This window comes from Bombina bombina, chromosome 4, assembly GCF_027579735.1.
Source record: "Bombina bombina isolate aBomBom1 chromosome 4, aBomBom1.pri, whole genome shotgun sequence".
Classification (NCBI taxonomy): domain Eukaryota; kingdom Metazoa; phylum Chordata; class Amphibia; order Anura; family Bombinatoridae; genus Bombina; species Bombina bombina.
In genome coordinates, this window is record NC_069502.1 from 1,035,423,827 (window position 1) to 1,035,448,125 (window position 24,299).

Genomic DNA, 24,299 nt, shown 5'->3' on the forward strand with positions numbered 1-24,299 from the left:
CTAACTAAAATGTTTGCTCTTGTGCTAACTAGGCTCAAAGTAAACTTGTAATGCGGGTGGGTTAGCGCGCTTATTACAAGTTGAAAGTAAAAAGTTAGCCTGTGAGCGAAAGTCCAATGCACACCAACTTCCGGACTTTCGATATTGCAACCTCACTAACTTCTTCTCCCATAGACTTCAATAGGGCACACTAACCTGTTCACATAGAAGATAAATATATTTTTCTTTTTAAATATATGTGTCTATATATACATATATATATGATTTTTTTTTTTTAAATATATTGTGCCGATTAAGCCTTTCCACTCACTTCACTTGTCACAAATGGGGAGGGGTGTGGGCATGAAGGGGTTAATAACAATAAGCCTCTGGTTCCCTAAAACCTTTAACTCTACAAAGGACCTTAAAGGGACACCAAATTAACCCCAAATCCTGTCCACACCACCCCAGTTTAACAAATCACTGCCACCACCAAGAACTCTGAATAAAGGGGTGTCTTGGAAACCCCAACTAACTCACACAAAATTAACAATTAGGCCTTTAACCTTGTCTCTTCAGAGTGTGAATCAGATATTAGAGCCCAAAGACAGAATTCGATTTTCTATGTGTTTAATAACAAAAATACCAATACAGGTTACACAGTGCCAAATTATAAAGACATTCAAAGTAACATATATGCAAAGTTACAATTCTTTCAAATAAAAACATAATTTATGTAAGAACTTACCTGATAAATTAATTTCTTTCATAATGGTAAGAGTCCATGAGCTAGTGACGTATGGGATATACATTCCTACCAGGATGGGGCAAAGATTCCCAAACCTCAAAATGCCTATAAATACACCTCCCACCACACTCACATCTTAGTTTAACGTATAGCCAAGTAGTGAGGTGTAAAAAGGAGTAAAAAAGCATACAAAAAAGAGTAACTAGAAAATAATATTGTGCTTTTATACAAAAAAATATAACCACCAAAAACAGGGTGGGTCTCATGGACTCTTGCCATTATGAAAAAAAGGTATTTATCAGGTAAGTTCTTACATAAATTATGTTTTCTTTCATGTAAATGGCAAGAGTCCATGAGCTAGTGACGTATGGGATAAAATACTCAAGATGTGGAAGTCCACAGAAGAGTCACTAGAGAGGGAGGGATAAAATAAAAACAGCTATTTCCGCTGAGAAATTAAATAAAAAAAATAAGTAGCCAAAAGGAACAATACTTTCCAAGAAAGCAGTTTAATATCCAAAGAATGCATAGGCTCAAAAGGAGGAGCCTGTAAAACTTTCAAAACCAAATTAAGACTCCAAGGAGGAGAAATAGACTTAATAACAGGCTTGATACAGACCAAAGCCTGAATAAAACAGTGAATATCAGGAAGTTTAGCAATCTTTCTATGAAATAAAACAGAAAGAGCAGTGATTTGTCCCTTCAAAGTACTTGCAGACAAACCTTTATCCAAACCGTCCTGAAGAAACTGTAAAATTCTAGGAATTCTAAAAGAATGCCAAGAGAATTTATGAAAAGAACACCATGAAATATAGGTTTTCCAAACCCGATAATAAATCTTCCTTTAAACAGACTTAGAGAAACCTCTATGACTAAGCACTAAACGTTCAATTTCCATACCTTCAAATTTAGCGATTTGAGAACCTGATGAAAAACGGCCCTTGAGACATAAGGTCTGGTCTTAAAGGAAGTGGCCAAGGTTGACAACTGGACATCCGGACAAGATCCGCATACCTGTGAGGCCTTGCTGATACTATCAGAAACACAAGCAATTGTTCCATTATGATCTTGGAGATTACCCTTGGAAGAAGAACTAGAGGCAGAAAAATATAAGCAAGTTGGTAAGACCAAGGAACTGCTAATGCATCCACCATCTCCGCCTGAGGTTTCCTGGAACTGGAAAGGTATCTGGGAAGTTTCTTGTTTAGATGGGAAGCCATCAGATCTATTTCTGGAAGACCCACATCTGTACAATCTGAAAAAACACATCTGGATGGAGAGGACACAATTATAACCCTTAAAATATATCAGTTCAGGGGGGGGCGGAGCCAGCAGCAGCAATGGAAGCTGTGTAATCTCTGAGCTCCGGGACCCAGTTCCATATATCAGCTCAAAACTACTCGCAAAGCCCTAGATTCCACTAAATAACATGCCCTCATAAATGCTCTATAGATCGGGAGTCAGGAGACACCATTTTTAAGCAGACCCAGCGGGCTTACTCTCGTCTTAAAACCTTTTACCCGGCTCGGAGCCAACCTTGAATCCGGGACTTCACTACGTTTCCTGACCATCTTGAGGAATCCTTCCTCTCTCTGATCGCAGACCCGGACTGCCCTTAGCTGTAACTACAGTGTCTCCTACCTACTCCTGGACCCCACCGCCATTACTGGGAGCGAACCGCACACGCAGCATAGAGACCGCAGCTGCATTATAAGAAGCCGGAGGTCACTTCTTTTACGGGTAAGGAGAGGGGATAGAACGGTGCCCTACACCACCCGGGCCCTAACTAGTGACAGGGGGAGCGAGTGCAGACAGGCACACTCATAGTGGAGACCAGCCGCTTATCCAGAGGCCTGCTGTACGGGGCCTAAAGATTTTAGCCTGCACAGTTAACCACGTGGCAGAATCACCACGCGGCAGTGTACCAACTAACACTACTCAGACCCCAGAGGTACTTGGGCTCTGCACCTGGCCCTTATTTCATCCCACTTTATTGGACATCATCATACTAACAACAGATCTGGTTCAGGCCTTTCCCTTTTTTTTCTCTTCTAACCATAACTGCATAGGAAAGGGTATCTGTAACATTCTTTTACAACTTCCCCCTGCACAATGAATGCAAAACGCACTTCGAAACTGAATAAGCCCCCTAAGATGCACAACCACAGAGACAACATGGTCGCTCAGTTTTTCTCGCCCCCTGCCTCAAAAGTGGGTGACAGTACTGAACCTGCCAAGTCGCCAAAAAAGAAATTACAGTCTTCGCAAGTACAAGAAGATGACACTGAGGAGAGCACACCTGTCCCCAACACCATCCTCTCTACCCTAGCATCCAAACAGGATATAGCGGATATCATTCGCTCGTGTATCAGGGAAGAGATAGCAGAAATAAAGCAAGACCTTCACTCAGTGGGCAATAGAGTGGAGGCCTTGGAAGAATTCACGGACCACCTTCAAGTGGAAATCAATACAACTCAGGATTCAACAAACCATCACACAGCTCTTATAGCAGATCTCTTCGACAAAATCGAGGATCTGGAGAATAGGAGCCGCCGGAAAAATCTCAGAATCAGAGGTGTTCCTGAGTCGGTATTACCTAAAGACTTTCCAATCTATCTCCCAGCTTTATTCGCACATCTCAGAAACACCACTCCCTCCACAGATATCCCTTGGGTTCGAGCCCACAGAGCCCTTAGACCGAAACCCCCTGACACTGCCCCCCCAAGGGACATCATCATGAAGTTCAGAGAGTTCAACGAAAAGGAGGAACTCCTAAACCTCTCTCGTAGGCACCAGCCTGTTAAATTCAGGGGGGTTGTTCTCCAATTTTTTCAAGACCTCTCCCAACGAACATTGCAAAGGAGGAGAGATCTGGCTCCTGTAACATCCCTTCTTAGACAGAAGAAAATCCTCTACAGGTGGGGATTCCCCTTTCATCTCTATGTTCTTCATGGAAATAGAAAGTTAATTTGCAGAACCCTAGAAGATGTCAACGCCTTTTGCCAGGCCTTGGAATTGGACCCTCCAGAAGAACTCTCTCCAGAGAACTCTCACGAACCCCCTAGAAAGAAACCTACAGGACCTGTCATGAGAGACTGGCAGCGTATTCCCCCCAAACCTCAGTCTAAGCCGCAGGCCAAGCCCCCCGGCTTGCTCTCTAAAGTCACAACTTAATCAATTATTTTGTATCTTAGCTATCCCTACGAGCTGACCATTCTACTAGAGACTTTGCCCGGTGCTACAGCTTGGTCGCTGGGTAATGTATAGCCACATTGGCCATAAACCTTTTACTGTTAAACGACTTCTGATCTAGAAATAAGTAAATTTAGGAATTTAGGAATTATTGTATTGTACTGTTAGAAATATTTTACCAATGTAATTGAGCATTAGTCATCCCTAAATGTATATCACTTGCTATGGAATGGGTTATAATCCCTCCCTCTTAACACTAAAAGTTTAATGCTTGCATTAGTATCTAGATTTTTTATGAGAAAATGTATGTTTTGTTTTATGTTCTTATTCATGTTTTTTTTGCTATGCGACAGAGATACAGACCCTAGGGCATACTTAACACAACCTTCTTTCTATACTCTACAACCACACATGCATGCCTATCATTTATTGCAGTCATCTAATCACGGACACCAGTCACACCAGCACCATGGAAGGTCACACTAAAACTCTCACTTTACTGAGTCAGAATACCAAAGGCTTGAATTCTGCACAAAAACGCTCACTAGCCATGAGAGACCTACGTAGGAAAGGGGGTGATATTCTTTTCCTCCAAGAGACTCACTTTTTAAAAAATAAGGAACCTAATTATTTTGGAGGTTTCTATACTCAAAGCTTTCACAGCTCTTTTGACCACAAAAGGCACGGCGTAAGCATCCTAATCAGCAGACAGATCCCTTTTACTCACATCCACACCTACACTGACTCTGAAGGCAGGTTTTTATGTGTAACTGGCACCCTGTTTGGCTCCCCGGTGACACTGGTCAATCTTTATGCTCCCAACACCAGACAGCTCCCCTTTTTCAGGAAAAGTTTCGCCAAGATTCTAGACCACACAATAGGTGCACTATATCTAGGGGGAGACTTCAATCTCCCCATTCAACCACATTTAGATTCCTCGAACCCTCGACCCACAACTCCTAAACACACAATCAAGCAACTATGGAAACTTATGCTAGACCAAACTCTATTTGACATTTGGAGATTCGTCCACCCTGAGAAGAGGGACTATACCTTTTTCTCTGCCCCTCATAGTTCATATAGTAGAATTGATTACCTCTTTACTAATCAAAGAGGCCTTTCCAATGTACTATCCTCCAGGCTTTCACATACCGTTTGGTCAGACCACTCGGCTGTATTAACAACACTCAAATGGCCATCAGCACCTGGTGGCAATTTTCAGTGGAAACTAGACGAGAAACTATTAGATTCCCCAACTCTAGTTCCTAACTTAGAAAAGCTTCTACAGGAGTATTTCAGATTTAATTCCTTACCGGAAACAGATCCTTTCGTTGTCTGGGAGGCTCATAAATGTTTTATCAGGGGGGAATTAATTAAACAACATGCACAAGCTAGAAAGAAAGCACGGCAGGTATACAAAATATCCACTGACCTACTAGCCAAACTTGAATACGACCATAAGCGAAATCCTTCCTCCCCCCAACTATTAGCAGACTTAATGAAAGCCAGGAAAACTGTTCATGACTTACAACTTAGTGAAGCTAATGCACTGGCCTTACTGACTAAACAAAAATTCTACTTTGAAAGCAATAGAGCAGGAAAACTCCTAGCACGCTCCTTAAAACTGAAAAAACTTAAAACCTTCATCCATGAAATTAAATCTCCAACGAACCAAACTGTCAATACCACTTCTGAAATACTTTCCCAATTTGAGGCATACTACTCTAATCTTTACAACCTCTCTAACCCTGACCGCCCCCCGGACCCCAGTAATGCCATAAACAACTACCTTCTAAACACCCCTTTACCACAACTCTCTGATGCACAAGCGACAGAACTGGACGAACCTTTCTCAATGACAGAGCTCACAACCACCCTTAAAGACTTGCCATCAGGCAAAAGCCCTGGCCCTGACGGTCTCTCGGTCGCTTATTATAAAAAGTTCGCACCCACTCTGCTTCCACACCTCTGTACCTTATTTAACTTAGTTGACCAGGAACACCCCTTTCTCCCCCCTATGCTGGAAGCACACATTTCAGTGATCCCTAAGACCGGAAAACCCGCAGATAGCCCATCTAATTTTCGCCCCATTTCACTACTAAACGTAGACGTTAAGCTTTACGCTAAACTCATAGCTAATAGACTTAATAAGTTCCTCCCCCAACTAATTCACACAAATCAAGTAGGTTTTGTCCCCAAAAGAGAGGCGCGAGACAATACCATCAAAATCCTAAACTTAATCGAATACACGCAGTCACAAAACATTCCTTCTATCTTCCTTGCCATCGATGCCGAGAAGGCCTTTGATAGGCTGGATTGGTTGTTCCTTAGGTCAACGCTCACTCGTTTTGGCCTGAGCGACAAACTCATTGAGAAAATATTTGCCCTATACCATATGCCGAAAGCCCGTATCAAGTTAAACGATTCCCTGTCAAATGCATTCCCAATAACAAATGGAACGAGACAGGGTTGCCCTCTCTCCCCCATATTGTTTATTCTGGCCATGGAGGTTCTTGCCTCCAGGATCAGGAACGATGAAAAAGTCCACGGTATTTATATAGCAGATACCCACTACAAACTAACACTCTACGCGGACGATATTTTATTCTCACTGACTTCCCCCCCACAATCTCTAGAGGCCCTTTTACCGGCTTTGGGCATTTACAGTACTCTCTCCAATTTCAAAATAAATAAGCAGAAATCAGAGTTTCTAGGTATTGGCATCTCAGACCAGACAGCCCAACAGATCACTAATCACTACCAATTCCGATTCCAACCTTCTTCCATAAATTACCTAGGGGTAAAACTAACGACCTCAAAAGAAGCTCTACACCAACTAAACCACCAACACCTTTTTGACTCCATCAGAACAGACATGAGAGCCTGGCGCAACAAATTCCTCTCCTGGCTTGGTAGAGTCCAAGCATTCAAAATGAGCATCCTGCCTCGCTTTTTATATATGTTCCAAGCCCTACCCATACAACCCCCCTTACATTACATTCGTAGTGTGCAATCTTTCGTTAACGGCTTTATTTGGGCAAATAAACGCCCTCGAATCTCTAAAACCACCCTTTATAGGAAAAGGGATGAGGGGGGACTGGGAGTACCCAACCTTTTATTTTACTCACAGGCAGCACAACTGACCAGAATAGTCGACTGGTGCAAAAACAGTACTGATAAAGAATGGGTCAAGCTTGAGCATGATCTATCTACTTCTCGAAGTCTTGGGTCAGTCTGCTGGACATACAGGCAACATAGGACACTACCTTATCTTACACCCTCGTTAGTGACTGATACACTCTCCACTTGGGACCACCTTATAGGTTCACAAAAAGGCATATCGACCATACCCTCACCACTTACCCCCCTTCTACACAACAAAGATTTTCCTCCACTACTTCAAAAACGGACCCAGGACCGGTACACACTATCAGCGGGTTTGCCCTGCCATCTTGTTCTAGAAAGAGGCACCATCATCCAGAAAACCGCCCTTGCGGACAGGAACATTAGCTTTTTTGATAGATGGTTCGAATATTTACAATTAGCACACTTTCTCTCCCACCATAAAGACAAACATAACCTGGTAAGAAACCTAAATCCATTCGAAACACTATGCCACTCCACATTATTAGCGCAGGGCACTCTCTCTAAGATATATAAAATACTAATTACTCTACACTCCAAAAACCTTCCATCATATACAAAAGCATGGGAAGTCGAGCTAGGCCATGAGATCCCCTCTGAGACGTGGGACATTATATTTCAACAAATGGGGAAGGCCCCCTCCTCAATGGGAATCACTGAAACGAACATAAAACTCTTAGAAAGATGGTACCTTTACCCCAGCAGACTCGCTAAGATTTACCCTCACACAGACCCACTATGTTGGAGAGATTGCAAACAAGTTGGTACACTCCTCCACATCTGGTGGGATTGCCCCACACTTCAGCCTTTCTGGTTGGACACCCATAGAGAAATCCAAAAGGTACTCAATACATCTATCCCCTTCAATCCTTTGACGCTATTATTTAACAAACCCCCTAAGATCAAATGCAAATACCGACAGGTCTTATTGTACATCATGCTTAGTGGGGCCAAGCAACTGATCCCTAGACTGTGGAAACAGCGACACATTCCTACTCAAAAAGACTGGGTACATAATGTCACTCTTCTCCTTTCCCTGGAAAGGTTTCACTATCAGAAAACAAAAAGGATGGATTTTTACTGCGCCATGTCCTTTTATTGGGAAACATACACTCTCACACTTTCTAGACCCCCGCCACAACTACCTAATAATTCCTAGTCACCCCGACACCTTATACAGCCACATCATCTCCCGTAACACATCTCAAAACTAGGACACATCTGACTCATCTGGAAACTCACCCTGGAGCCATACTTCCTCCGCGCTGGTTTGCTAGACCTTATACCCTATCACTTAACTAACTCCTTGATGACTGTAACTTACCTCTCACGTATATCAACATCAGTGAGACCTTTCTATCTTTTACATAGATCTCTGTCGCATTGCTTTGCCCTGTTTAAATGTTAATGTGGAAGTTTCATCCACATGTGTTATCTTATAAAAAAGAAAAATCCACAAGCTACTATGTCCAAGACCAGAACTTTATGTGGGACTCAACCAATGCATGGATCCTTGGACTTACATACAATGGTCATTACTGGTCTTGCTCTTCGTATATTTCACTTTCATTGTTTTTTCTTTTTTGTCTATGTTATACCACGCCGGAGTGTTTCCATGGCAATTGTAAAATTTATTATTTATACCAATAAAGCTTGTTGGGAAAAAAAAAAAAAAAAAAAAAAAAAAAAAAAAAAATACCTATTACTATATTAAAAAAAAAAAAAAAAAAAAAAAAAAATATATCAGTTCAGAAAATATGTCAATTCATAAAATAATGTATTATTTAATAAAAATATTAAAAGACTTCTAAGTAAGTCAAATAACAAGTTAAAAATCAAATGGTCTATATTAGACACTCTACACAAATATTGTGTAGTAAGACTCGAGATTTGGTTTGATACCGAGTTCATCAGACAGCATTTTAGATGACAAATGCAATTGCCCAAAAGTCTTTTTAAATGCTAATGTTGCTCCAGCACTTACAAACAATTCCTATGTGGAAGAAGGGGCAAACAAGAGAAACTTGTCACAAGCAAGAAAAACGTTTCAAATGAAGGTGTTTAATGTCTTACTTACACCGGGTGGTGTCAGACGATTCCCAAAAGTGTGGTCCAATTATTTTCCTCTCAGCTCCTTGCAGCGGGACCTTTGTTCACTTGGTACAGACAGCTGTGCAATCACGGACAAAGGCGTCTACGGTCACGGCTTGTACTCCGTTTGTTGCCGCTCCGCCAACTTAGCTTAGGCATCCACCACGGTCCCGGTCTGAATCCTCTTTAGTTGGTCCTCCCCTTTGTTCCACATCACCGTCAAGTGGTTAATATATCAACGCCTCCTAATATAGCAGCCGCTTTCAGTGTTGCCCCGCAAACCGCCAACAGACCTTCTGTACGTCTGCTGAAACCAATTTAATTTGTCTCTTGTCTGTTAAAGACAGAGTCATGGACACTGAATCTATCTGAAAACCTAAAAAGGTGACCCTTGTCTGAGGAATCAAGAAACTCTTTGGTAAATTGATCCTCCAACCATGTCTTTAAAGAAACAACACTAGTTGATTTGTGTGAGATTCCGCTAAATGTAAAGATAGAGCCAGTACCAAGATATCGTCCAAATAAGGAAACACTGCAATACCCTGCTCTCTGATTAAAGATAGAAGGGCACTGTTGTATTTTATGAAAACACCTATAACCTTAATATCAGACTCTTATTTCCATAGACATTATTGGAATTGAAATGCTAACACTGGGGACATTTGTCTACAACATCAAGGACTTAAAAGGTTAAATGCAGATTAAGAACAACATTGGTGATTCTGACCTACAGTTACCAGCTTGTTTCAGTTCAGAGGTGACAAGACAAATTTGGGGAAAAAACAGTTGGAGATCTGAGCAAACTATCAAAACAATGCCTCAAAAGAAGAAAGAATTCACAAACAAATTGTACAACCCTTACAAACTTTTAGCATCTCACAGGTGGTGTCATAAACTACAAGACCCTGATTTTATCTCTGCTCCTACCACCAATAGCCTAAGGAAGTGACATTCTACCCCCACTCATCTAAGGATGTTATCTTGTTTCTGACTGAGGAATTTACAGCTGAGTGTGGGCTGGCCTGTGTGAGAGAATGAATGACTATATAAGTTAGTTGCCATTGTAAGTAGGCTAAGCTCTCTCCTCACTCACCTCTTCCCTTACATCTCTCTCTCCCCCTTTCCACCTTCCCTTTCCTTCCATTGCATTAGTTAGTAACTTGTTTCTATGCAAATACTTATTTTCTGTCTAATAAAAGAAATAGGATTTGTTGGAACATGAGAGAGAAAGAATCTTCTTACAGGAGGTCTTATTCTGAAACTTATTCGATACCCTTGAGAGACAATGCTCTGAATCCACTGATTCTGAACAGAATCTGACCAAATGTTTTGAAATAATTTCAATCTGCCCACCACCAGTTGAACTGGATTGATGGCCGCAGCTTCATGCAGTCTTGGGGGCTGGCTTTGGTTTCTTACAAGGCTTGGATTTATTCCAACTTGAAGATGGCTTCCAATTGGAACCAGAGTCCTTAGGGGAAGGAGTGGTTTTCTGTTCTCAAGTCTGACGAAAGGAACGAAAATGATTAGAAGCTTTAGATTTACCCTTAGATTTTTTATCTTGGGGCAAAAAAACATAATTTATACTTACCTGATAAATTTATTTCTCTTGTGGTGTATCCAGTCCACGGATCATCCATTACTTATGGGATATTCTCCTTCCCAACAGGAAGTTGCAAGAGATCACCCATAGCAGAGTTGCTATATAGCTCCTCCCCTAACTGCCATATCCAGTCATTCGACCGAAAACATGCAAAGAAAGGAAAAACCATAGGGTGCAGTGGTGACTGTAGTTTAAATGAATAAATTACCTGCCTTAAAAGGACAGGGCGGGCCGTGGACTGGATACACCACAAGAGAAATAAATTTATCAGGTAAGTATAAATTATGTTTTCTCTTGTTAAGTGTATCCAGTCCACGGATCATCCATTACTTATGGGATACCAATACCAAAGCTAAAGTACACGGATGATCGGAGGGACAAGGCAGGTACTTAAACGGAAGTTACCGCTGCCTATAAAAACCCTTTCTCCCAAAAATAGCCTCCTAAGAAGCAAAGAATCAAATTTGTTAAATTTGAAAAAGTATAAAACGCAGACCAAAACTCCGTCTTGTAAATCTGTTCAACAGAAGCCTCATTTTTAAAAAGGCCCAAGTGAAAACCATAGCTCTAGTAGAATGAGCTGTAATCCCTTCAGGAGGCTGCTGTCCAGCAGTCTCCTAAGCTAAATGAATTGTGCTTTTTTTTTTTAAAACCAAAAGACAGAGAGGTTGCTGAAGTCTTTGACCTCTCCTCTGACCAGAATAGACAACAAACCAGGTGAATGTTTGATGAAGATCTGTAGTAGCTTGTAAGTAAAACTTTAAAGGATGAACCACGTCCAAATTGTGTAATAGACGTTCCTTCTTTGAAGAAGGATAAGGGTACAAGAATGGAACAACAATTTCTTGAGTGATATTCTTGTTAGATACCACCTTAGGTAAAAACCCAGGTTGGTACACAGGACCACCTTATCCGTACGGAGGACCAGATAAGGAGAATTACATTGTAACGCAGATAACTCGGAGACTCTACGAGCCGAGGGAATAGCTACCAAAAAGGAACTTTCCAAGATAAACGTTTGATATCTATGGAATGAAAAAGGTTCAAACGGAACTCCTTGAAGAACCTTAAGAACCAGGTTTAAGCTCCATGGCGGAGCAACAGTTTTAAACACAGGCTTGGTTCTAACCAAAGCCTGACCAAATGCCTGAACATCTAGAATACCTGCCAGACGCTTGTGCAAAAGAATAGACAGAGTAGAAATCTGTCTTTTTAAGGAACTAGCTGACAACCCTTTTCTCAAAATCATCGTGGAGAAAAGATAATATCCTTGGAATTCCGAATGTACTCCATGAGTAACCCTTGGATTCATAACAATAAGATATTTACACCATATCTATGTTAATTTTCCTAGAGACAGGATTTCATGCCTGTATTAAGGTATCAATGACTGACTCGGAGAAGTCATGCTTTGATAACATCAAGCGTTCAGTCTCCAGGCAGTCCATCTCAGATTAGTTATATTTAGATGGTTGAAAAGACCCTGAGGTAGAGGGTCCTGTCTCAGAAACAGAGACCGTGGTGGAAAGGATGACATGTCCACCAGATCTGTATACCAGGTCCTGCGTGGCCACGCAGGCGCTGCCAAAAACACCAAAGCACTCTCCTGCTTGATCTTGTGTAAACACCTCCGGAGGGAATCCCACTCCTCCAGATGAAAAGTCTGACGACTTAGAAATCCGCCTCCCAGTTCTCAACACCTGGGATATGGATAGCTGACAGACAAGAGAGAGTCTCTGTCCAGTGAATTATTTTAAGACTGCTAACATCGCTAGGAAACTATGTTCCCCCTTGATGGATGATGTAAGCCACAGTCGTGATATTGTCCGACTGAAAAATGATGTACCTCAGAGTTGCTAACTGAGGCCAAGTCTGAAAAGCATGGAATACCGCTCCCAGTTCCAGAATATACCTTAGAAGGAGGGTCTCCTCCTGAGTCCACTATCCCTGAGCCTTCAGGGAGTTCCAGACTGTATCCCAACCTAAAGGCTGGCATCTGTTGTAACAATTGTCCCATCTGACCTGCGGAAAGTCATACCCTTGGACAGATGGACCCGAGATAGTCCCCAGAGAAGAGAATCTCTGGTCTCTTGGTCCAGATTTAACAGGAGAACAAATCTGTGTAATCCCCGTTCCTCTGATTGAGTCTGCATAGTTGCAGCGGTCTGAAATGAAGGCGTGCAAACGGTACTATGTCCCTTGCCGCTACCATTAAGCCAATTACATTCATATACTGAGCCACCAAAGGACGCGGATGGAATGAAGAACGCAACAGAAATTTAGAAACTTTGACAACCTGGACTCCGTCAGGTAAATTTTCATTTCTACAAAATCTATCAGAATCCCTAGGAGGGAAACCCTTGAGATTGGGGATAGAGAACTCTTCCTGTTCACTTTTCCACCCATGCGATCTCAGAAATGCCAGTACTACGTCCGTATGAGACTTGGCAACTTGGATGTTTGACGCCTGTATCAGGATGTCGTCTAAATAAGGGGCCACTTCTATGCCCCGCGGCCTAAGGACCGCCAAAGCGACCCCAGAACCTCTATAAAGATTCTTGGGGCTGTAGTTAACCCTAAAGGAAAGAACTACAAAACTGGTAATGCCTGTTTAAAAAGGCAACCTTTCTGCATCGTAATGTGAGGATAAGCATCCTTCAAATCCATTGTAGCCCTCTAGTGACTCTCCTGGATCATAGTTAAGATGGTACGAATAGTTTCCAACTTAAATGATGGAATTCTGAGGAATTTGTTTAAGATCTTTAAATCCAAAATAGATTTGAAGGTTCCCTCTCCTTGGGAACCACAAACAGATTTGAGTAAAAACTCTATCCCTGTTCCTCCCCTGGAACTGGATTGGTCTCGTACACAGTGTAAGAATGCCTCTTTCTTTATCTGGTTTGCAGATAATTGTGAAAGGTGAAATCTCCCCTTCTTTGGGGGAAGCTTTGAAATCCAGAAGATATCTCTGGGATATAATTTCCAATGCCCAGGGATCCTGGGCCTCTCTCTCACGTCCACGCCTGGGCGAAAGATGAAAGTCTGCCCCCTACAGGGTCCGTTACCGGATAGGGAGCCGTTCTACCTTCTGTTTTAGAGGCAGCAGCAGGCTCCTTGGCCTGCTTATCTTTGTTCCAGGTCTGGTTGTCACCAGACCGTCTTGGAGTTTCGAAAATTAGACTTTTTTGTTCCTGAGGAAGGGCATTACCTTTTCCTCCAGTGATATTAGTAATAATCTCCTTCAAACCAGGCCCGAATAGGGTCTGCCCCTTGAAAGGGAGTTAAGTAGCTTATTTATTAAAGTCACGACAGCTGACCATAATATAAGCCCTAGCTTAAAGACAAAAAATGATCTTTATTGTTTAACATGAAATCAGTACATCTGGTACACATTCTAAAATGGGGTTCCACCATGGCTTTTAAACATAATGAACACAGAGCTTCCTCTATGTCAGACATGTTAGAACAGACTAATAATGAGACTAGTAAGCTTGGAAAACACTTTAAATCAAGTTAACAAGCAAATATAAAAAACGTTACTGTGCCTTTAAGAGAAACAAATTTTGTCAGCATTTGAAAAACATTGAAAAAAGGCAGTAAATCAAACGAAATTTTTACAGTATATGTAATAAGTTCACAGAGCATTGCACCCACTTGCAAATGGATGATTAACCCCTTAAAGCAAAAAACAGATAAAAAAAACGACATAGACGTTTTTTAACAGGTACAACAAAACTGCCACAGCTGAGCTGTGGATTACCTTCCCTATAAACGATTTTGGAAGTCTTTTTAGCCCTTTAGAGATGTCCTGTAGTATTCAAAGGACTGCTGAGGGAATCTGGATGATTCATTTTGTAAATTTAACTGTGCAAAAAAGCTCTAAATTAGATCCCTCCCACTCATATTACAACAGTGGGAAACCTCAGTTAACTGTTGCTATGCAGAAATTAAGCCAGCCATGTGGAAAAAATTATGCCCCAATAAACCTTATCACCAATGTACCTCAAAAAAACGATTAAACATGCCAGCAAACGTTTTTAAAACAACCTTCTTTTAAAGAGTATTTATCTCTATTAATAAGCCTGTCTTGCTTTCCCTGCATTAAGGCTTAAATTAGATTATTTCAGTATCAGCAGCATTTTCATAGTCAATTCCATTCCTTAGAAAATTACTTTACTGCACATACATTAATAAGCCTGCTAACAGTCGCTTTCACTGCATTAAGGCTTTACTTATATTAATTTGATAACAGCAGCATTTTCTTAGTCAATTCCATTCCTTAGAAAATTGTTTTACTGCACATACATTAATAAGCCTGCTAACAGTCGCTTTCACTGCATTAAGGCTTTACTTACATTAATTTGGTAACAGAAGCATTTTCTTAGTCAATTCCATTCCTTAGAAAAATATTTTACTGCACATACCTCATTTGCAGGAAAACCCGCACGCTGTCCCCCATCTGAAGTTTACCTCACTCCTCAGAATGTGTGAGAAAACAGCCAGTGGATCTTAGTTACTTCTGCTAAGATCATAGAAAAACGCAGGCAGATTCTTCTTCCAAATACTGCCTGAGAGAAAACCAGCACACTCCGGTGCCATTTAAAAATAACAAACTTTTGATTGAAGAAATAAATTAAGTATAAAACACCACTCCTCTCGCGGACCTCCTTCTATGTTGAGAGTTGCAAGAGAATGACTGGATATGGCAGTTAGGGGAGGAGCTATATAGCAACTCTGCTATGGGTGATCTCTTGCAACTTCCTGTTGGGAAGGAGAATATCCCATAAGTAATGGATGATCCGTGGACTGGATACACTTAACAAGAGAAAACTCCCTTCCCTCCAGTAATAGTGGAAATAATAGAATCCAACTGAGAACCAAATAAATTATTACCCTGGAACGATAGAGATAGTAATCTAGATTTAGATACCATGTCAGCATTCCATGATTTAAGCCATAAAGCTCTTCTAGCTAAAATAGCTAAAGACATAAATTTAACATCAATCTTGATGATATCAAAAATAGCATCACAGATAAAATGATTAGCATGTTGAAGCAAACGAACAATGCTAGACAAATCCGGATCTGCTTCCTGTTGTGCTAAGCTATCCAACCAAAAAGTTGATGCAGCCGCAACATCAGCCATAGAAATGGCAGGCCTGAGAATATAACCAGAATGTAAATAAGCTTTCCTTAGATAAGATTCAATCTTCCTATCTAAAGGATCCTTAAAAGAAGTACTAGCTTCCATAGGAATAGTAGTACGTCTGGCAAGAGTAGAAATAGCCCCATGAACCTTAGGGACTTTTCCCCAAAACTCCAAATTAGCCACTGGTAAAGGATATAACTTCTTAAACCTAGAAGAAGGATTAAAAGAAGCACCAGGTTTAGACCAATTCTTAGCAATCACATCAGAAACTGCATCAGGGACAGGAAAAACCTCAGGAGTAATCACAGGAGGTTTAAAAACAGAATTTAAACATTTACTGGTTTTGTTATCAAGAGGACCAGGCTCCTCAATACCCAAAGTAACCAATACTTCTTTCAACAAAGACCGAAATATATTCAATCTTAAAAAGATAAGAAGATTGATCAATTTCAATGTCTGAAGTAGGATCTTTTGAACAAGAGAGATTATCTTCAGAGGAGGATATATCAGTATGTTGTCGGTCATTACAAATTTCATCAGTTTTATGAGAAGTTTTAAAAGACCTTTTACGTTTATTAGAAGGTGGAATAGCAGACATAGCCTTCTATATTGCATCAGCAATATAATTTTTCATATCAACAGGGATATCATGTACATTGGATGTTGAGGGAACAACAGACGCTGTACTAGTACTAATAGAAACATTATCAGCATGCAAAAGCTTATCATGACAACTGTTACATAATATAGCCGGAGATATAATCTCAGCTTGCTTACAACAGATACACTTAGCTTTGGTAGAACTGTGTTCATGCAGCATGGTTCCTACAGTTGCTTCTGAGACAGGATCAGACTGAGACATCTTGCAAAATGTAAAAGAAAAATTAACATTTAAACAAAATATCCCATTTGCTCATATAGCAGTTTCAGGAATGGGAAAAAATGCATATGCTAAATAGGCAGAAAAGCAAACAGCATAGCCCTCTAGAGTATAAAGAGAGCAATGAGCATAAAGGAAGTGGGGTAATATTATCAAAACTCGCGTCATAACAAGCAAGACTTCGCGCCAAACAACCTAACATCAATAGAGACGCAGGAAATGACAAAACTTGTGAAACTATAGACGCAAATTCGCGCCCCAAAAACATTTGCGCCAAAAATGATACAATAAAACCTTGTAAGCCTAGATTCGCCCTGAGAAATTAAGGAAAAACAAGTCAAATTGGAAAAAAAGACTAAACCCCAGGTAAGAAAATATTAAAAAAATAACTTCCTAAAACATGATTCCCATACTGAAACTGTTAGACTGCAAAGGGAAATACACATAGACCTGACTCATGGCAAATATAATTAAATACATATATTTAAAACTTTATATTAATACATAAAGCGCCAAACATAGCTGAGAGTGTCTTAAACAATGATACATACTTACCAAAAGACACCCATCCACATATAGCAGACAGCCAAACCAGTACTGAAAACTATCAGCAGAGGTAATGGTATAAGAGTATATCGTCGATCTGAAAAGGGAGGTAGGAGATGAATCCCTACGACCGATAACAGAAAACCCTTGAAAAGATTTAGCAAAAAACAAAACAGAAGGCTGCTGAGCAACAGTAGAAAAAAACACTTTATTCCAATAAAATAAGAATAAAGGGTTCCAGCTATCTTACATGTTTCGCACTGTGAAGCGCTTACTCATAGATGCTTCTTGAAAAGATTTCCCATGAGTGAAACCATAAAAATCAACAGGCGATACTCTCTTCACATCCCTCTGACAAACACTGTACTCTGAGAAGAATTGTGCTTCAAAATGCTTAGAAGCGCTTATCATAGAAGAAATCAAGCACAAACTTACTTCACCACCTCCATAGGAGGCAAAGTTTGTAAAACTAAGGTATGAGTGTGGTGGGAGGTGTATTTATAGGCATTTTGAGGTTTGGGAAACTTTTCCCCCTCCTGGTAGGAATGCATATCCCATCTGTCACTAGCTCATGGACTCTTTCTATTTACATGAAAGAAATGGGACATAACATAACGCAATATCTACGCTTATTACCAAGTTCCTTGAGATATTTGGAGAACTGGCAGTCAGTGATGTTACTTCTTCTGTTTCTAGTCTGGTGCTGACTACGTTTTGGGTAACAGTCAGTTCTAACTCAGTATTTCCTTTGTCTTGTCAACGCCCCCACCCTTGTTATAATTTACGATCATTCAACCATACATAGCCAGCCTTAACTCACAGTATCAGGAGGTACTAGCCACCAAGAGGAAGGGGGAGGAGGGGGGTCTTGAGACCACAGCATTCCTGAACACAGATGTTACACAAAGAAAGAGCAGTTCAGATTAACCTGGCAATGCTGAGACCACAATACCACCTTTGCTGGGTAGCTAATCCAAGTATCAACTACTCCTCATGAGTGTATCATGACACCTCCCCTCTTAAAGATGGTGGAAAGAGGGGGTCAGCCCACACTGATCCCCTATGTCAACCTGAACCTTAGTCTTTCCTCGTTCATAATACCAGTTCTGCCCATGTCGCACACACTCTGCATTCATTTGCCCACTGCAGCAGTTAGCATCTGCTGACACAATTTCCCTTGTGGCGGGCACTCCCTTGCTCTCACACTCACTCATGAAGGGATCTAGAGTCCCCTCAGGGTAACTCACTAGGGGTCTAAGGGCAGTTCTTGCAAAGCTTAGGCTAAATAGTCCACAGTTCACACCTACCCCTGTATGCTCTGTAGGTGTAGCAGGTTCACTAGTCACTGTAGCTGCTGGGCCCACACATTCTCTATCCAGGGCACACGGAAATATGGGAGAGTTGTAGGGGGAAGTCCCGTCTCCCTCCCCCTCTTCTTCACATATGCTATTACTGTAGGGGGGTTTACAGACACACCTAGGGTTCCATCCTGTCCTACCCTCTGTAACAGGGCAGAGGATACTCTGGCCTCTACACCAGCCGTGCCACTCACTCCTTCTTGCATATGCAATGCTGTTTCAGAGACAGACTGAAACATACCCGTCAGCTGTTCTCCCTGCCAGCTGCACAGCCTAGTCCGACATCTCTCACCAAGGGTGCATTTTACCTTAGGGGAAACCAGAGAAGAAGTGTCTTCTCCGGCCCCTTGTTCACCACACTCAGCTGAAACACCACACTCAGGCACCAGAAATGTCACATTGGCCACTTTTCCACACTCATCCTACCTTTTCCTGGGGTATGGCAGTCCCTTCACTAAGTTCTGGCACTGCACATTCAATACCTTTCTCTTGGGCATGCAATACTGGTTCAAGCACAGAAGTGTACACACACTCAGTCTGCCCTTCTGCCTAGCCCTGCTGCCCTCTCACAATCCCACACACTACATTAGACATCACGTTGTCATAATTAATGGCAGTATATACCTTTTCACTGGAACAATACATTACTGGTACAGCCTCAGGTAAATCAGCATTAACCCTAGGCGCTCCCTTGCAGCAACCATGTTCAAGAGAATCAACATTGCCACACTAGAGCAAGACTTTACTGGTTCCAACACAGGCAGAGCTGCATTAACTCTCAGCCCCCCCTCCCAGCAATCATGTTCAAAGGAATCATTCTTCATCCTTTGGCAGGTTACCTCCAGCTCTAGTGCAGCTAGAGGTTTGCCCATCCCCAGCCTCCCCTCCGGGTCCCCCCAAAGTTTCACACAGTACCTCAGTTGGTGCAGGGCCCTCTACTGGCCGTTGCAGGTGCTGTCTTCTGGGGCATACTAACAAAGCATCCGGCTCAAATCATCCCCCAGCAAAACATCAACAGGGATATCCACAGAAATCCCCACCTCCCGCAAACCTTTTCCCACACCCAATCAAGGTACGCTTGTGCCACAGGCACTGCGGGGCAAACTCCCCCAATTCCTTGAATGGACACAGTCCTCCCTGGTATAATGTTCTCCGGCTTTACTATTTCAGGATGCACCAAGGTAACCGAAGCTCCACTATCCCTGAGTCCTGTTGCCTCCTGGTCACCCACAGATACCCTCTTAGGTTATCTCTCCGCTTTTGCCTTGGGAACCTGCCCACAAACAAAACAGATGCTGGTCCCCCAGCTACATTCCCACCCTCAGGCTTCTTCTTCTCTGGGCAGGTGAAACTCAGATGCCCCATCTGGTTACAAGTGAAACACCAGCGGGTACAGCCCTGGCCCGATGTGGCCCCTGCCCCTCTGGCTGTAGGGTGTAGATTAGATGGTCTCTCTGCTGGCTTGTTTGCCCTTTTCCACTTAGGAGACACAGCTTGAACAGATGCCTGCCTTCCCGCAGGTGCTCTGTTGTTGGCATAATCATTAGACAGGTCTGCAGCCTCTGCCACTGTTTTGGGCTTTCTGTCCAGAATCCATTCTCTGGCCTCAGGACTCTGTGTGTGCAAGAACTGCTTCAGGATCATCAAATCCTCCAAAGCCTCATGAGTGAGGACTTTTAGGCCCCCAGTCCATTGCTTAAAAGCACCCCTCAGCTGTGCAACATATTCTATGCAGCTGTCACCTGCACTTTGGTGGAGACTCCAAAAATGTTTCCTATAGAATTCTGGAGTGAGGTTAAAACTTTTCAATAAGGCTGTTTTTATAGCCTCATAGTCCTTGTCATCCTCCACTGGAAGTGAAGCAAATACATCCAGGGCTCTACCCTTTAGATGAGGAGCTAAATAGCGAACCCATTGCTCCAGGGGCAGCTGATACTGCTTGCATACTTTCTCAAAGCCCCTCAGAAAAACATCCAAGTCAGAGTATTTTTCTAACACTGGAAAATACTCCAGGCAGGGCTTCTCTGTTACTGGTTCCCCACGTTCACTGTTTTAGGGAGACAGGCTGGTTCTGTTCATCCGCAAAACCTCATATCTCCATTGTCAGTATATAGCAGGGTTACAATACAATTTATTTAATAATTATTCTTTAAAATAACTAAAATAACCTTCAATTAAAATGCATATACAAAATAATTAAAATCAATTTTTATTCCTAAACTCTTTAAAATTAGTTGAAGTTTTAAACACATTGAATTATATTTATAGAAACCAGATTATGAATCAAATGATGCACACGTTACAATATTCTATATAAAGATCATAAAAAAAAATATACCTTTAAAATTAACCTTACTCACAATGAATCGCATTAAAATATCACAATAAAATACCAGAATCTTCTGTTATTAACTGATAACTCTAGTTCAATGCCCAATATGGATTACCAACTTGCTAGGCTTAATTAATAACTACCAGGGATTTAATCACAATAACCAGTTTATGTACAGTTCTGAAAGAGTTCACTATAATGACTGACTTATAAATCTGGAGTGCCAAGTCCTGTCTAGCAAATAAATTATTTAGCAATAATGACTAGTTAAACTACACAGAACTATGAACATGAGCTTAAAATACCAATTGTGCTCTTTTAAGTTTACCAGCTTCAATTAGACTGTAGCTACCAAATACCTTTGATTTAAAATATTATATATATATATTTATCAATCGCGTATACTTTACCCAGATAACCAAATCAATGTTTTAGTTTCCAGAATTTCTTGTGGGTCATCTATGGAGGATTTACTCACAATGTGCAAAGGTACAGGCCTCAAAAATTGTTAATCTCCCTTTCTTCAAGGAAGTGTCCCAAAATGGCCTCTTTGAGTCTGTCTCCGTCCCTTGTCTCCTGTGTGTATAGGTCTTTATCCAAAAATAAAAATAAAGAATCCCTCCTCCTTTTCTTTAACCATTCCCACAAAATTTTGATAGGCCCTTACCGGTGCTTGTCTCTGATTCACCCTCGGATCTGAACATCTCATAGGTTATTTTGGGAAATGCCTCCCTGAGTAGCCAAATGCCTTAAATGCTATTTCACATAATTATATTCATATTGGACTATTTTCCCATATCAATATAAATATTGCATATCTGTATATCTCTAGCGGAGTGTATAAAAATATATGATGTTATTTATATTTTTAATTTAGCAGATATTCACATTTAATATTATACAAACAGACAATTTCATATCCATTTATTCGTACCTATTATTTAATAGTATGAGGCACATATTTAATGTTTGAAAACTATATATATGATTTGTCCAAACTTCGAATCCTTAAGACTTCTATGTTTTCAAAAATACATAGGTTAAGACATGTTGAAATCTTGATTCTTAGGTTTTTCAGCTTCCCATATTACCCTTCTTAGGCAGAGACAATCTCCCAGATTCATGTGTTCATATTTAATATGTGTCTGAATATATATATATATATATATATATTCATTTGAGTATCTTAAACTACATGAAAACTTTCCTTTATCTAAGATCTAGTTTCCCATGTCATGCAGAGACTTGAAACGCCAGCTTGTCTTGGAGTATAAATACCAATACAGGTTACACAGTGCCAAATTATAAAGCCATTCAAAATAACATATATGCAAAGTTACAATTCATTCTAATAAAATGGGACATAACATAACACAATATCTATGCTTATTACTAAGTTCCTTCAGATATGTGGAGAACCTGCAGTCAATGATGTTACTCCTTCTGGTCCCAGACTGGTTCTGATTAAGTTTTGGGTAACAGTCAGTTCTACCTCAGTATTTCCTTTGTCTTGTCAAGGCCCCCGCCCTTGTTATAATTTACGATCATCCAACCATACATAGCCAGCCTTAACTCACAGTATCAGGAGGTACCAGCAACCAAGAGGAGGGGGGTCTTGAGATCACAGCATTCCTGAACACAGATATTACACAAAGAAAGAGCATTTCAGATTAACCTGGCAATGCTGAGACCACTATACCACCTCTGCTGGGTAGCTAATCCAGGTACCAACTACTTCTCATGAGTGTATCATGACAAATATATCTATACCTATATATCTATATGAATATACACAGGTATATATATATATATATATATATATATATATATATATATATAGTCCAGTATAATGACAGCACTCACTGGATTTTGTAAAAAAACATAATTTATGCTTACCTGATAAATTTATTTCTCTTGTGATGTATCGAGTCCACAGATTCATCCATACTTGTGGGATATTCTCCTTCCCTACAGGAAGTGGCAAAGAGAGCACCCACAGCAGAGCTGTCTATATAGCTCCTCCCTTAGCTCCACCCCCCAGTCATTCGATCGAAGGCTAGGAAGAAAAAGGAGAAACTATAGGGTGCAGTGGTGACTGAAGTTTTTTAAATAAAAATATACTGCCTGTCTTAAATAAACAGGGCGGGCCGTGGACTCGATACATCACAAGAGAAATAAATTTATCAGGTAAGCATAAATTATGTTTTCTCTTGTAAGATGTATCGAGTCCACGGATTCATCCATACTTGTGGGATACCAATACCAAAGTTTAGGACACGGATGAAGGGAGGGACAAGACAGGTACCTTAAACGGAAGGCACCACTGCTTGTAGAACCTTTCTCCCAAAAATAGCCTCCGAAGAAGCAAAAGTATCGAATTTGTAAAATTTGGAAAAAGTATGAAGCGAAGACCAAGTCGCCGCCTTACAAATCTGTTCAACAGAAGCCTCATTTTTAAAAGCCCATGTGGAAGCCACTGCTCTAGTAGAATGAGCAGTAATTCTTTCAGGAGGCTGCTGGCCAGCAGTCTCATAAGCCAAACGGATGATGCTTTTCAGCCAAAAGAAAAGAGAGGTAGCCGTAGCCTTTTGACCTTTCCGTTTACCAGAATAAACAACAAACAATGAAGATGTTTGACGGAAATCTTTAGTTGCTTGTAAGTAGAACTTTAAAGCACGAACCACATCAAGATTGTGCAACAGACGTTCCTTCTTTGATGAAGGATTAGGACACAGTGAAGGAACAACAATCTCCTGATTGATATTCCTATTAGAAACAACCTTAGGAAGAAACCCAGGTTTGGTACGCAAAACCACCTTATCTGCATGGAAAACAAGGTAAGGTGAATCACACTGTAAAACAGATAACTCAGAAACTCTTCGAGCCGAAGAGATAGCTACTAAAAACAAAACTTTCCAAGATAGAAGCTTAATATCTATGGAATGCATAGGTTCAAATGTAACCCCTTGAAGAACTTTAAGAACTAAGTTTAGGCTCCATGGCGGAGCAACAGGTTTAAATACAGGCTTGATCCTAACCAAGGCCTGACTAAACGCTTGAACGTCTGGTACATCTGCCAGACGTTTGTGTAAAAGAATAGACAAAGCCGATATTTGTCCTTTTAAGGAACTAGCTGATAATCCCTTCTCCAATCCTTCTTGGAGAAAGGACAATATTCTAGGAATCCTAATCTTACTCCATGAGTAACCCTTGGATTCACACCAATAAAAATATCTGCGCCAAATCTTATGATAGATCTTCCTGGTGACAGGCTTTC

The 24,299-nt window shown here is 41.0% G+C and overlaps 1 protein-coding gene across 1 annotated transcript in view; it reads right to left on the reverse strand.

Annotated features, from left to right (window-relative positions):
* SLX4IP (SLX4 interacting protein) overlaps nt 1-24,299 on the reverse strand; it is a 700,517-nt gene that overhangs the window by 96,378 nt on the left and 579,840 nt on the right. The gene's annotated exons all lie outside the window — the stretch shown is intronic.